The sequence below is a fragment of the Saccostrea cucullata genome, unplaced genomic scaffold (assembly GCF_032062105.1).
Source record: "Saccostrea cucullata isolate Sc308-1 unplaced genomic scaffold, CSIRO_AGI_Scuc_v1 ctg8887, whole genome shotgun sequence".
In the NCBI taxonomy this organism is placed as follows: domain Eukaryota; kingdom Metazoa; phylum Mollusca; class Bivalvia; order Ostreida; family Ostreidae; genus Saccostrea; species Saccostrea cuccullata.
Genome location: NW_026935755.1, coordinates 3,117 through 19,825, shown reverse-complemented (window position 1 = coordinate 19,825; position 16,709 = coordinate 3,117). Strand labels below are relative to the sequence as shown.

At 33.7% G+C, this 16,709-nt stretch overlaps 1 long non-coding RNA gene across 1 annotated transcript; it reads left to right on the top strand.

Annotated features, from left to right (window-relative positions):
* Positions 1–8,865: 8,865 nt before the first annotated feature.
* On the top strand, positions 8,866–13,235 carry LOC134243682 (uncharacterized). The gene is made up of 3 exons (XR_009987091.1): positions 8,866–9,300; positions 10,477–10,649; positions 13,045–13,235. It is a non-coding gene; the product is annotated as an uncharacterized LOC134243682 (long non-coding RNA).
* The last annotated feature ends 3,474 nt before the right edge of the window (positions 13,236–16,709 follow it).

The following is a 16,709-nucleotide window of genomic DNA, read 5'->3' as shown; positions in this document are numbered from 1 at the left end:
TCAACGGACGGTCTGTTTCACATCCTTGTCCAAACTATCGAATTAGTTTACCCTATCAATCAGTGTAGATATGGAGTCAGTTATAGACTTAAAATGTGTTATTTTATTTTCAGTTTCACTCAGCCGTTTGTCGCGTGATGTATTGTTGTTTTCAATGACTGCAAGTTTTGAATTTTTTTGGAAATGACACTCGTGCAGTGTCCCTAGCTGCAGCTCTCTGCTTGAGAAAATTCGGACAGATAAAGGGGAGAGCTACAGCTCCAAGCGTTGTTAAACACTTGTGCCCACTTCCCGCAATTGGAATATCTTTAAGTCCAAGGGGCATAACTCTGTCAAAAATGGTGAGCTCGTGGCCAAAACAGAATTTGAACGAGATATTCATTTGACAAATCTGTAAACTACTATAGTAAATTTCATTTCAATATGTGCAACCTCTCCTCAGAAAATGAAATTAGTTCTTTCATGTTATGTTAAATAGTTTAAACAATGCTTAAAAAGTACCAGCTTTGCAGTATGTTTTATTTATTGTAATGATATGTAACATGCTTAAGCTTTTGCAGTGAATTGGAAATTCTTCAGGTATCTTAGTGTCGGAAGAAGACAAGAAAACTGCAATCAGTGATCTAGATTTTGAGGAGGACCTCCCTCAAGATGGGAAAAACAAAACAATTGTCTTTTCATATTTTTACAAAAGTTGATGTGTACAAGTGTTATGAAATACCACGCAAGTTTATCTAAAAAATATACTCATAAAAGTAATCTATTATGTGTTTAATACTTCTCTACAGAAGAAAATACACTACATCTTAAGATAAAATTATTTTGGATAATTATTGCAGCCTTTAGGCGAAAGAAGATGAAAAATGTTGCCTGCCCAATAAGTAACAGAGATTCTTAAGATAATCAAAGTACTGAAAGTACTGAATCGAGGTGACGTCTTCCAGTAAAATGTGAAATTCGACAAAAACTTAACTAGGAGAATCTCAATGAAAATCATTGGCAAGAAAAAAGTGAGCTAAACGACAAATGCATTTTTTTTAACTTATTAGATATATAAAACCTGAACTAGTTATCCTTAAGTACCCCTCACTATAAGCGGAAAACACCTCGTATTTATCTTCAAATTATATTTTTATTTGCTTCTTGTTATACAGTAATAAAGATGAACATTATTTTTTATGATATAAACGGAAAGGTACAGTTACTGGACTAATATAAAACCACTTTAGAACGTGTATCCTGCCAGTATTTTGTGTCCCCTAACTCAGGCATCAGGGTCCTCTAAAACATATCATAACAAATTCCCATAGTTAATTTTTTTATACCATTTTCTTGAATTTTATACATGGGAAATTGTTTTTAAGATTTCAAATAATATTAAACTGCATTTTTAAAAAGGCAAACACAAATAACTTATTTTATATGTAAAAATGTTGCGCTAACACTATTTCAACACATAGTACATGCGGGAAATTGTATGAAAAATAAATAAATAAAATAATTTAGTACTCATCATTGTGTGTCATGTTGAACCTTTGTAAAAGAAATTCATAAAAAATGGCTGACAGGGGAAAAGGAGCATGTTGACGCACTTTCGGGAGTTCCGATCAAATGGCACATAGAGGGAAAGGTGCTTACTGATTTCACATAAAATATGATACCAATAATTAAATTAGTGTAAAGAGGGTGTTGCAGTTCTTCTGTTATTTTCCCTAAATGTGTAGCAGATTAAAAGAAGATTTTTTTTGTCGCAGAAACTCATATTATTTTTTTTTATGCAACAATATATAAAGCACAAGGAGAAACAATATTTGGAAGGTGTGTATTGACTTTCATTTCGCCAGTAAATGATGTGAAAATTAGTCTTACGGCAAAATATATAAGATTTTCCGTTTTTTAGATAAGGAATCCCCATTGTTCTGAAAAAGTGCCTCCTTGAAACAAAATAATTTTGATATATACACAAAGAGGCAGGAATTTTCTTCAAAACTGCCATTTCCGATTTTTGTTTCAAAGAGGCACATTTTTGAAAAACGCAAAAATTGAATAAAAATTATTTTCCAAACGAAATGCAAAATGTGAGCTTTAAATAACACTGTATAACTCGTGTCCGAAATGGTTCAGTGGATATGCTGGTGGGCTTCCTTTTAGTACTTTTACCAGAGAAGGGGTTCGAATCCTGGTATGGATCATTTTGGCATTTTTTTCCCATATGTAATTGTAGTGCAACGAATTTACACATATTTTTAAAGAGAGGTGGGAGATGGATGTCAAGACGTTAATTGAGTAATAACTGGTCTATATATTTGAAATGCAAGATTAATTTTTTTTCCTTGATATGCTTTGATTTTATTTGTTTTGTCTTGCAAAATAAAGTTACTGTATTTTGTAAATAATATATTTTTCAATTTTTTTTTTTACAAATTGTAGCTATTGCAATTAGAATTTTATATGAAACAAATAAAATGTCTTGGACGTAAAACCAACAGTATGATTATTGGACGCAGTTTTATTTCATGAAAAAATATTTTCGCCCAATGTCTACAGTATATATTTCAAAATGCTGCTTAATTAGCCATTGTGCTTTTTGTTGTTCCAACCTCTTTCGTGCAAAATGACGAAAGTGTTTTGCTGTATCAAGCAGGAAATACCCATCGTAAACATAGTCCTCTACGTAGCTGTATCTATATTTAGACATAACGAGGGTATTTAAATGTCCTTCTCAATCTATAGGGAATAATCGCGAGTTTCTGCAACACCCTCTTTTATTTGTTATGACGTATTTTGTAACTTATAACTATTAAAGTAGCTTTGAATTTGATTGTAGATTTTTTTCTGCATGCATAAATTACGTCACATTCGCACTCATTTACAAACTGCGCGGAGTTTCCAGAAAGGGATGGATTTAGGGTATTGGCGGATTATGGGGATTTGGCGATACTCAGTAGTACAAATACAGAAATACTAACAAAAGAATATTTGACAGACAGTACAACTATGAATGTATAAAACAGAAAATAATGTGTCGTATATTTTTAAAATCAAGGCTCGGGGGACAAAAACGTTGATGAGCCCACTCTTGATCTCAATCTCACTTTTTCACTATTACAAGTTAGTAATTCAGAAGTAAAAAGTGAAATTAGGATCAAAAGTGAGATCATCAAATTTTGTTATACCTTTAAAAATTTGTTCCTATACAAATCCTTACGGAAAAAAGTCTAACAATTTTTAATGTTTTTTTTCTGAGCGGGCATAAAAAATCGATGTTGGACCGCTGAGTGAGATGTTGGGCCGCTTACGTTACAGAATGAGCGGAGCTTAATCTCATTTTCATTCTTTATGTGTTAAACAGTGACAAAGCTAATTAATGTAACATTACGGAATATATATTGTACAAAATACATGTATGTCAAAAATTATAAAATTAAATGAAAGGTATAACAAAACATTTATTGACAGAGTTCTCAGGCAACACGCGTTTTGTCGGACCCTCGAACCAAACTCTCTGCCTGAGGCCTAGTTTGGTTCTTGGGTCAGACCAAACGCATTTGTTTGATAATTTTTTGCCGTTTTTAAGAAAGCCTATTTAGACAATTTAAAGAAAGGTAATATTGCATTCTAAAATTTTACATCCCAATTAGTGGATTAGGGAATTCGTGATTTTACTTGAGTGATGGATTTCGTCCAGCAATCAAAATCTATACATGTATATAACTCTAAGGCTTTAAATATAAGTAACAAATACTTAGCATAAGTGTATCAAGAGGACAAAAACTTATATTATAATAATTAGAATTTATAAATATTACGGAAATGCCACAGACGATATTTGGAATTTAACATTCTGTTTTAATTCCTGTTAATTTAATTTTTTAAAAGGAATACTTCACCTTTTCTTGAAATGAATGTGTTACGAGACTGAAGATGAATGCGTTTTTAAAATATAGGAAAATTATTTACAGGTTTCATAGACAGGTAAATACAGGAAAACAAAATTAATTTGTAATCTCAGGGACCAGGGCGATGCCAGGTAGAATTTTTTTTAATTCTCGGGAGTCCTCTTATAGTGCACGTTGATTATCATTTTAACTTTGAAAAATTGAATTCATGTCAATAATGTATTCAACTTAATTAAATAAACATCTTTAGAATTTCAAAAGTGACAGAAAGGCATATCTTAAAAAAATATATTATTTGAATTTTCCAATATTACAAGGCATATTTATAAATGTCTAGCTGAAAAAAAAATCATTCCTTATTATCAATCGAAAGTTTTAACATAGACTCCTCAATTTCTTCAAAGTTTTTTTTTCAAATTTCTTATATATCATTATTTCTTTCCTTATGAATTCTTTATTATTAATAATAGAAACCACAGAATAATATTTTTATTACATGTATAAATAAATAAATATTTGAACAAAATTAAAATCTCTAAAATATACACATGTATTTCTGAATATAATTTTGAAAATAAAAATGGTCTAAATATTAATATATATTAATCACCAACATCTTTGGTATACACTGCTTTGATGTCCATCTGTTTAGCGTATATTTCATTTGCGGTATGATCGTTAATTCTAGAGGAGTTCCGACAGAGTATTCGATGAAGTGGTAAATAGCATGCAGCGAAATAGATACTCCCCGCCCTTTTCCGCCTTTTTTCAACACTGATAACACCAATCGGATTTATAAAATAAGGAACGATGTTATCACTCTCTACATGTATTTTTTATTTCACGAATAACAAAAATAGAGGCGTGAAAATAACTCTGCTTTTGTGATAATTTACGGCGAGGTTTGGAACTCAATAGAGACAATTGTGCCTCAGACCCCTCTATGTTGACCCCTATTTCGTTTAATTGCGTATGTACGTTTTAATTCTTGAAAGCAGAACCAATCTTTCTGTTTTGTTTCAGTATATACTGTTCTGTTCTTTCCCTTGCCTGTGATCGACGTCCAATACCCTTGCCTGCGATCGACGTTCAATACACATACATGCGGGTCACGATCTCTGCCGTAGCCAGTTGTTTATATTTTACCCTCGGTAAAATAGTTCGGAGCGTAGGGATACTTCATATCTTATTTTTACTCAGGAACTTGTATTTAGTATTTGTAAATCCCTAAAAGCTCTACTTATTGCTTGGAAATCACATTAAATACTTTGTAGATCTTGTTTTGTGACCGAAATGCTGATTTCAATGCATGTATAATCATAGAACTATATTTCTTAGAGAACTGATAAAAATTAACGTTTTAATATTTCCTATCAATCTTGCAAGTGATATTGTTTACATATTAGCAACCTATCTCTGATTTGATTCTTGCTTTCTGAGGTAACAGATTTCAACAATAAGAGTACTGAAGTGTCCCTAAGTGCGAAGATAAATAAAAAATTGCAAAAAGTAGTGATCACAGGGTTCCGCCATTAAAGCTGTAGAGTAGCATACGAGGTAGACTAACGTCACCTCGAAAAATTATTTTGGTTTATCACTGCAGCTTGAAGAGATGAAGTACAGTGAGTACTGAAAGACGGTGGCATGAATGATTTGACTGAATTCCCGCACAAGGGGCATGGTAAGCGTCTCTCTATAATTCGAGCCGTACACAGAATACAGGCTGGGGGCTGCAGGCAGCGACCACAGACAAAATTACTGACCTCCTCCGCTGTCATGCACAGGGTGCAGTAGATGTCTCGGGTAGACACGGAAAACCCCTAAGGGGAATCTGTCACTAGTTCCGGGCTTGCACTTGGGAGGCCGGGGTCGCAGGTCGGGATGGTGGCCATGGTGGAGATCTTCGTGCCAATCTCCTGTAGGGGGGCGCCCTCCGATGCCGATTATTCACCTGGAACCTGGATAAATTAATGGTCATCAGTTTGCGGTTATTGTCCTGTCTCCTAAGGATTAATACATTCTCAAAAACTTTCCCGTGTATTAAAAATAAATAGATTGATTAATTGTATAGTGTTTAACGTCCCTCTCCAAAATATATCACTGATATGGAGACGTCACCATTGCCGGTGAAGTTCTGCAAATTTAGGCCTATGCTCGGCACTCAGGGCCATTGAGCAAGGAGGGATCTTTATCGTGCCACACATGCTGTGACAGGGGGCCTCGGTTTATACGGTCTCGTCCAAAAGACCATTTAGTCGCCTTTTACGACAAGCAAGGGGTACTGAGGACCTATTCTAACCCGGATCCCCACGGGGCCAAAAAAAACAAATAGAAGAAAGTTCCACTTCCACTGCCTGACATCTTTCTTTTTTCTCTGACAATCAGCTACGAAGGAATGATACTGAATACACGGAGGGTCTGTATTTATAAACAATTGCAGACGATAGTCCAATATCGCGCCAAACATCGATATTCCATCATGTGATTAAAATTCCAGACCTGTGATAGGTTATCACTAAAAATCGCTTTTGGTCATTGTATTGTTATCGGGTATTTAATATAAGTATGCTAGGTCCGCCAGTAGGACTCTAAAAACAGTAGAACACCATGTGTGTGCGTCCACGTTTATTCAGATTCAAACGTACAACATGCGTTATGCAAAACAAATTAATTCATACTTTAAATGATTCTTGATAATGTTACATCTCCCTTTTTCCAAAGTTTTTTGAAATTGATATAACATAGAAAAATAATAAAAAGTTCAGGAATTATCTGATGAACAGAGTTTTCAATTAAATAAACATTACATTGATGTTTTGATCTTTGGAACACAAACTCTGCCTGAGCGTGTAATATAGGGTTTGTTTACATTTTTGGATGGGGACAATTCAAAGTTAAGAATGGGTGGGGAAGAGGCAGGTGATTTTGTTGGTGTGTGTTTAATGGGGCTTAACTCTGAGTCTCTGCTTGAGCATCAGCCAGAATAGGCATATTAGCATCAAAACTGCAAGTAGGTTCATTAGTTTTCATGAGATGGCGCCTATTCCTACGGTAAGTACCACCATTAAGGGCATTGATGATGTATGACCTATCATCCACTTTAGAAAACACAGTAGCAGGCTTCCAAGTTTTGTCATCCTGTTGAAATCTAACGCTATCTCCTATCTCAATAGGGGCAAGTGGCTTTGACTGCTTGTCAAAATATTGCTTTTGGTGTTCATGATTTTTGGTTAACATGACCTTGACCTTTTGGTGATTAATGACCTTTGGAATAAGTTGATCAGTGAGAGTTGGTAAGATTGAGAGTATTTGTTTACCCTGGAGGAGAATACCTAAATATGGGTCACGGTCATCAAGTTTGGCTTTCTCGAAAATGCGCTTAGCAATTTGCACTGACTTTTCTGCTAAACAGTTCGACTAAGGATGCCTTGGGGAGGAATTTGCATGAATAAAGTCATACTCTCTTGAAAATATGCAAATTCTTGAGAAGAATACTTGGGGCCGTTGTCTGTCACTTCTTTTTGGGGGATGCCTAACCTAGCAAACATGCTTTTATGCTTCGTAATTATGTTCCCCAAACGAAGTTGGGGAACATATTGTTTTTACTCTGTTTTTAAGGTCTTCCGACTTCCTTCGGATGACCTTACTGTTTTTCTTATGTTTCCTATTATTATTATTATTCCCTTTTCATAGTATGATTTCGCAGAAACTACTGAACCGATTTCAAAGATATTTACAGGAATGATGCATTGTTGTAATATCTGCAAAACATTTTTTTTATTTTTTGAAAAATCACTTCAAGTCACATTTTTTGTACGATTTTCTTTTTTTAAGTTGTCATTTTGTCCAAGCATCTTCTTGTAAACCACTCAAGATTGAATCATGATATTTTCAGGGATTATAAAACATCTTATTGAGTTATGCATGACGTCTTTTAATTTCGCATCCGTCACTTCCGGTCGACACAGGAAGGGATGTTTAATTTTAAGATTTTTTGAAAAATTTAACGGGATTGATTAAAGGCAAATAGAACATATATTTTTATTCACAATCCTCAACAAAAAGCATCCATCAGAAGTACTTCCGGTAAAAACCGGAAGTAGTCGAAAATTCAAAGTTTTTCCTTTGAATCAAAATGAATCAAATAAAACGATTGAATTTGAGTTTTTCAATTTTTTTCTGACTTGCTGACTGTGATGTCAGCCGGAAATAATGCCGGAATTGTCAAAAGTCGTCAAATGACGTCACTTCCGGTCAAAACGCGTAATTACTTTTGCACCGAGAATAGTTTGGCAAGAAATATACAACAAAAGTTGTGCATAATTATGAGAGCTTTCATATAAGATTAAGGAAAAGGGGCTGGCCCCTATAATTAGGCCAAGGGTAAATAGATCATAAACTTTTTTTTTTTTCTGAGAGCTTAAAATATTAATTTTTTAATGGTAACAGTTATACTATGAAAAATTTTATCTGAAATCATTTCGAATTGATGAAAAACCCTGTCATTTGGTATAAAGATAAACAAACTCCAAACTATATTTGTTTTTTATAAAACAAATATGTGGGAAACCTTACATGGACAAGTTGTCTAGCTACTGTAGCCAGCCAAGATTTACTGTGCCACTAACGCACAGTTTTAGCAGGGACCTATATACTAACATAGGTCCCTGGTTTTAGTTGATGCATCAGTAAGATATAGTGTTGATTCGGTGTTTCTCTGTTTTCTTTTTATGCAAGTAATTCAAAATGTGATGTATGTACACAACAAAAGGTGAAATCAAAATGGGTTTTTTTCTGCATTTGTATAGGTGTAAACAACGCGCGGCATTGTGGGAAACGGGAAGGTACTAAAGACTTGATATGCTAAAATCCTGATTTGACCTGATTAAAAATTGTCAGAAATATTCCAAACAAATGAATTCTTATATAACATAATGCATCATAGTCAAAGGTCTTTAAAATAAGACATTTTAAGTACTCAATATTATCATTTAATTTAAAATAAAAACATCGGGTAATTTCAGGTCTTTAGTACATCCGGGTTTCAGTGTGTCCCATCGAAATCGGCAAATCGGACACATGTTGATCATGTTTACAAAGTGAAGTTGAGGATTTTCTCACCATACAAGCCGTATGTAAACATGCACGGACATTTTATCTGCAGCTCAAAGTACTTTATCAATCCTCTGGAGCATTATTCTAAGCAAAATTATCCGATTTATATATTCTTGTGTGAATTGTTTACGAGGAAATTCCGACTGTCACAGTAATAAACAAGGATGAACAGTAACACTCTTGACTCTGTTTCGGATTCCCCAGTGATAATTGTATCGAATGATTAAAGAGCTGACGGTTACATTTTAATTTATGATTGGCGTGGACCATGGGAATGAATTCGAAGGTAAGATTTTTGTTTACCTAAAATTTACATTATATTACTCTGGCAGCTTAGAGCATTTATCAGCTGTCGATATTTTTAGAAAAACACAGACACAGCGATATATTAACTGTTTTACAGTTCAGACGCTCTCAGTTAGCCTTTTAAAATCCCCACAGCTTTAAATTTTATTTAAATATGTGTGAGCATGTAATTTCAACAAGACTTGCTTTCAACATGTTCAAAATAAATGTTTTTCAACTAATAATATGTTGACGGGTGTGATAGGGTACGATAAGCATGGTAAGGGCAGATACTTATTCACTTTTAATTTAGATCAGGCTTGTCAAACCGCACTAGACATTTGGTGCATCGATGCATGTTCACATGGACTGAGTATAATTCAAATTATTTTAATTTGAAATAATTTACTGCGCATTAAATTACTTTGCATTAGCTCCTTGTGAACACTAACATGACTAAGGTAAGCTAATTCCAATTAAATTTTGAGGCATGTGAAATGGCAAAATTGGTTGGTGGTCAGCTTTAAGTACTTGTGCTATTTTTGAGTGAAAAACTAAGGAAAATATAGTGTTAATCACTAAAATGTGAAAACAGACACTGTGACATTATGTCAAATACATCTATTTATGCCTAAGGTGACATGATTTGTAAATGATGTCATAAAAGCCTAACTGAAGCCTTCATGACTGTCAAAGTAAAATTTTTATTCGATTTGGTTACTTTGCATTATAATTAGCTGTCATGTGAACACAGTTTGATTCACATTAGTTTGATTTGCATTTAATTTAGTTTACTTCACAATAATTTACTGCGAATTAAACTCTCCGTCTGAACAGGGCACTAGACTCTAAAGTCACATGACGTCGTAGTGTAAGTTTGGCCTACAATACCACTTTAAAGCTTGAATGTAGCTCAAAGAAGCAAAGCACTGTGGGTCCAAAGTTACTGCAGAAAAAAATTTAGTATAATTTATTGACAAAAAAATTGCACACAATATAATATTGCTCAGTTAATTAAATCAATATTTTATTATGTCATATGTATGTTTCTTAGTTAAATTGCAAAAGAAATTTGTAAAAAAAAAAAAAAAAAAAATGTAATAGTAGAGTTTGCTTTTTTTGTGATAAGGCTGCAGAAATGGTTTGTTTGTTAATTAGTCTATTGAAAATTTTTCAGTCATTTTATGATGCCACCACTTGGGATAGTAAGCTGCAAATATAGACTTGTACTCAGCACTTATTGCCTTTGAGAAGTAAGGGATCCTTTTCGTGCCAACACCCACACCTACTGTGACACAGAATCTCGGTTTATACAGTCTCTTTGGAGTAACCTGTCTCTAGCATTTAGCAGTAAGTATCAGCTTCTTATTGATACTTTGATTGATAATGTTATCATGAGAATCTCACTCATTCACTCATTTAATATATACTGGTGAATAGCTTCAATATGGACCTTTACTTGGAACTCAGGGTCATTATCCTAACATCTACTGTGAGGTTTTTAGGGTCTAATTCACTACAAATGTTGGGTGCATGGTTAGGGAACATAACTGCGTACATGTTTTTGTCTTAGGTTTGATGCAGTGAATTAAAATCAAGCCCAGCTTCATGATTATACATAGCGATTGCCCTACCACTAGGCTACCATAACAGACAATGATGTATTTGGGTTATATAGTAAAAAACGCTTAGGCAAACACTTATAATGAAAAGAAGCTTATCGAAAATTGAATTTTATTCCCAGTCTTTTTAAAATATATATGGAAAACTAAATGGTGTCCTGATAAGGCAATTTGTTAAAGTGTGTGTTAGGAACAATGTGCTAACACAGTGTTTTCAACACTGTTAGGCTAAGGCAACTTAGAACAACATGCAGTTGTGCTGATGCTCAACATGCTGCCATGCTAAGGCCATTCCAAGTTTTTTCTATGTTTAGCGTCCGTGTGCGCCTTGGTTTTTGACACCCCATGTTAGAAAAAACACACAACATCAGGAGTCCTGAAATTGATTAATTTAGGCAAAATTGTTGAATTTGTCAATTTCTCCAAATAATTCTGTACAGTAAGTTATATTTGGTGTATTGTAAGCATTTATTCCCTTGTTTTTTCTTAAGAATAGACATTTCTTCTATTAAAGTAGTTTAGTTAGATCAAATCATTGAAAATCATTTTAATCCTGTGTTTTATGTTTTGGCTTCTGTGTTGTTGTTTTTTTTGCGAATAGATTGGTAGGTTTTTGAAAGATGGGTGGACGCTAAACAGAGAAAAAACTTGGAATGGCCTAATACAACTTTACACAATCTATTAGGCCAAAATAAAAAATACTCGTTTCCTGTCACCCGACCTACCCTACATTTTACCCTCTGACCCTAAAAGTTTTTATTACATTTTCATTTTTTGGATAACTATTTTTCGAAAATACTGAAGTTGACCAATGATTTTTACAGAATTAATACATCACAAGTGTACAGGTTACCTTTACTTTATAAATCTTGATTAACAAACTTGCTTTGAAACTGTTAACATATCATTTTCTTGTTATTACAGTTATTACATGCTATATGTTCTGCATTCATTAAATTTTGAAAATAAAATTTTTTCTCAAAATAAAATTTTTTCCCTACCTACCGACCCTAATTTTTTTGGTCAGGGGACAGGAAACAAGAGTATATTTTATTTTGGCCTTATGTGTAAGCTTGACGGCCTAGTGTAAACAGTCTGCTGAAACTTTGTTACAAACGCACTAAGTACATTGTCACCGTGTTGTCATAAGCACACTAGCCCATTCTCGTAAGCGTGATAGCACATTTTTACTTCACGCACGCTAGCATGTAAGTGTCTTAAACAATTAGCATGCTGTCATAAACTTAGTAGCATGGTGTTTTAAATGAGCTAGAGCAGCATTGTTACTTTGCGCTAGCTCATTGTTTCTTATGCGATGCTGTTTTGTCACTTCATTAGTGCATTGTTCCTAATGTGCTGTAACACCTTTATAAATGGCCTTATCCTGACACATAAAAAATCATAACCAGATACCATCTTTCTGACTGATTAGTCGGTTAACAACTGTTAACCATTACCATTCCTAATAAATTTTGACATGAACAAGTTATGTACATACCCTTTATTTGAAATCATGAAAAACTAATATGTTATTTATTACATCCTCAAATGACTGCCTGTAAACCTAAATTTATAAATGATTATAGAGTAGTTTTACAAATAATACACATGCAGAAAAGTGACAGTATACCGGTACATTTATTGACTGAGTTTGAGGGCAACATGCGTTTTGTCGGACCAAAGAACCAAACTGTCTGCCCGAGGCCGTTAGGCCGAAGGCAGACAGTTTGGTTCGAGGGTCCGACAGAACGCGTTTTGCCCGAGAACTCTGTCAATAAATATTTTGTTATACCTTTCATTTTATTATATATTTTTTGACATACATGTATTTTGTACTATATTCCGTAATGTTACATTAGATCTGTCATTGTTTAAAACCAAAGAATGAAAATGAGATTAAGCTCCGCCCATTCTGTGACATAAACAGTCCAACATCTCTCCGAGCAGTCCAACATCGATTTTTTTATGCCCGCTCAGCAAAACATTAAAAATGTTAGACTTTTTTCTGTATAGATTTGTATAGAAACAATTTTTTAAAGGTATAACAATATCTTATAACTAAGTTTGATGGTTTATCTTATCTGATAAGTTGTACTTTTAAAAAAATCAATTTCTTTTGATAGGTGTGACTGTCATCTGAGTACTGAAATTTGATGCCAAGCATGATCATGATTTGCCAGAAGAGCCTCTTTTGGGAGATGACAAAGAATAAACAGCAGAATGAAATTGAAACAATCAACTGAATCAAGTCTCAGTTTAAGAAGATGATTTTAAATATATCATATTTAAATTTTGATTTGAGAAACAGACATAAATCCAACAAGCTAATTCAGAGAATTCGTGTCCCCCGCTTAGGGAAAAAGTCGGCTCCCCCTGACTGAATTTGTAGAATTATTAAATGTATACATGTATACTGAAGCAAATAAAATACATGTATGTCAATATGCATATAAAGATTTGATTGCTTATTCTTCATTATGTGTATAGAAGATTTTTTATATGGAATTTTTATCACACTGTAATGATGATTTTATAACCTCATAAATGTTTCTTTTTACATGCTGAATACTATCACTTAGTAAAAAAAAAAGTATTTAAAAAAAAAGAAAAAAAAAAAGAAAGGTTCGACCGAGAATCGATCACGGGACCTCTCACATTTGAGCCGAGAGACATTTTTTTTTTAATCTTTGAGGCGAGAGACATAACCACTAGACCATGGAATCGCTTTATGCGTTGTGAAGTATATGCTGAATTGAAGTCACATACATGTATATATTCATGTTTTCATGTTCGGTATTCTCAAAATTTTACACAATCCATGGTGCCTGATTTATTTAGCCTTTATTAAACAGTTCTAATAGATGTAATAAAAACTTAAAGTCCGCCGAGAACCTGTTTTATACGCAATAACTCTCCTCATGCCCCTGCGCTAAAAATAGCGACATGTAATACTATAAATACTAATAAAACAAACAATTTTGTAAAGACATTAAGAACAAAAGTTGTGAAGAATATCACGATCTTTCAAAGGATATCAACTATAAAGGGCTTGCCCCTATAATTAAGGACTTAGAGGGACCAAAATTTTTTCCTTAATATCTGAAGAAAAAAAATTTGAATTTGTAATACGTCAAAGAAGCAAAGTTGTTCAAAATGTCAAGCTTAATCTATTGAATTCGTCAAAATATGTCTGGTGACGTTGCTTCCGGTCAAACCGAAAGTCATCAGAAAGTTCATATTTTTGTCATTCTTGACAAGGTTTTGGGTAACATATATCACTGAGGGCATTAAATTTTTTGTCAATTCACATCACTTTTGGTCAAACCAGAAGTAGCCAAAAAAGCTTACTTTGAAGGTTTTGACTCGAAATTGAAATTATAAAGTCACTGGAGACAACTTAGCTCATTGTTTTCTTTTTGTTGACGTCACTTCCGGTCAAAACAGGACGGAAGACCTACTCGTTGCTTTGCAACGAGCTTTGCTCTAGTTTATTATTATTATTCTTATTTTTCTTCCTGGGAAAATTTTGTCCGCGAGTGATCTTGTAAACTACACATCAGACTAAGGTGAAATGTTTTTAGGGTCAGTAGACATGTAATGTAGATTTGCGGAACGAAGGTCATTTTGCGCGCACGTGCAACATGATAAATGACCGATTAAATTGATATGGATGTAACTTTTTAAATTTTTTATGAAATGCTTTAGAACTCATAATATAAGGACACATGAGTAGCATAGACAATATGTCATGGTCAAAATAGCAAAATCTCACGCGCATGCACGTGCGCTGAACGCTGATTGGCTGAAACAAAAATCTCAATATCTTTTTTGTTTTTTGACGAAATGCTTTGAAATTTTGAACATCGCCATGCATTAGCATATATATAGCAATTATCATGAAAACACGTGCATGCACGTGCGCTGCAATCTGATTGGCTTAAACTTTGAATAGCTATAACTCATTTGGTTTTCAACCAAAGAGGATGGGATTTGAAACGTAGATAGATATAATGAACTACTAAAAGAAGGTATAGTCACCATGCACATGGATACACGTGCATGTACGTGTGCTGCAATCTGATTGGCTGAAAATTTAAACAGCTATAACTCCCTTGGTTTCCAACCAAACAGGATGGGATTTGGAACATAGATAGGTATAATGGACTACTACAAGAAAGGTATGGTCACTATGCACATGCATACACGTGCGTGTACGTGCGCTGCAATCTGATTGGCTGAAACTTTTAACAGGTATAACGCCCTTGGTTTTCAACCATATGGGGTGGGATTTAGAACATAGAAAGATGTAATGGACTTCTACAAGAAGGTATGGTCACCGTGCTCATGTATGTACGTGCGTGCACGTGGAATGAACAAATTCAAAAATACACTTGAATGAGCGTATTTTTTATTACTTTTGGATTAAATACTTTAATTTTTAGTATATTAAAATATTGTGTAGACAAAATGATATGGTCATTACGCACAGGCATTCGCATGCGCGCATGCAATGCTAAAATTTGAATGAACTTTGTACACTTCCGGGTAAATGTTGTTTAAGTCTCAAATACATAGAGTTTGTCTTATTTAATGAAGCTTACTGGTAATATGGCACAAAAAGAGAGTTGGGGAGCGTTTGGGGAACATCTGTAACGGTCCCCGTTACAATTAGCACTAGTTATTGTTTTGCTCTTGGTATCTCGAAGCTGGACAACTTCAAAGTGTCGGTTGTAGTAGTCAGTGACAATTAAAAAAATCTTTGTTGTCCCAAAAGAACAAATCTGTGGCAACAATCTGCCAGGGATAATCGGGCAATGGGTGTGGTTGAAGGGGTTGCTTGGGGTTCGTGTCTTGGTGTAAAATGTAACATTACCTTACACTTTTTGTAACATAACTTTTCAAAAGTGTAAATTGTAACATAACTTGTGTAAATTGTAACATAATTTGTGTACAGTGTAACATAAATAGTGTAATTGTAACATAAGTATTTTTGAGGTCAAAAAATCGATCTCTTTGATTTTACTGATTATTTTAACCCGAATTTACTCTGTTTTGAGATTTCTAACCCTTTGGTTTTCAGCGTTCTATCTTTATTATAAGCTGAGATAGTACTAACTTATGTTACATATTACACAATTATTTACCAAATATTTTTATATCTTAAATCCCTAAATTAAAAAAAAAATAAGTATCTAAAATTAATTATTAAATATTTTTATTTTGTTTTAGGGTAAAAATTATTGATTATTCCTAGAAAGAATTTTGATATAAGACTAGGCCTTTCAACTGCCGCTAGGGGTCGGTGTTATGAACGATAACTCACTGCTGAAACTTGTTTAGAGCAGGCTCGGCGTATCTAACTGTTTATACGCAAGGCAGTTTTTATCATTTCTCAGGTGTTTCTTGGCTTTCAGTAGAATCTAGTGGTTTTAAAATTTAGCACCAATGTTAAACTTATTTACTTTTTAGTTGCAGACACTGGTTTACTGCAAATAATTAAAATTTTTAATTAAAATAAAAAGTGAAATCTACTCTCCTTCTTAGTTCTAACCTATTTAAATTTTATACTCTGTCGTTCCCCTTCGTGCTTAGTAACACAAATAAGATGATCAATTGTTGCATTTACTTGTAAAAATATATATAATTACATAGGAAGCGAAAAAGCGCGAACACAAAAAACATGACATTAAATTTTCTTCTTCATAATAATCGCCAAAGAGAGTTAAACTATTTAATATAGTCTGTTCCCTATTCATTTGACCCTGTTATTTCAGGTAGAGAGAAGGCA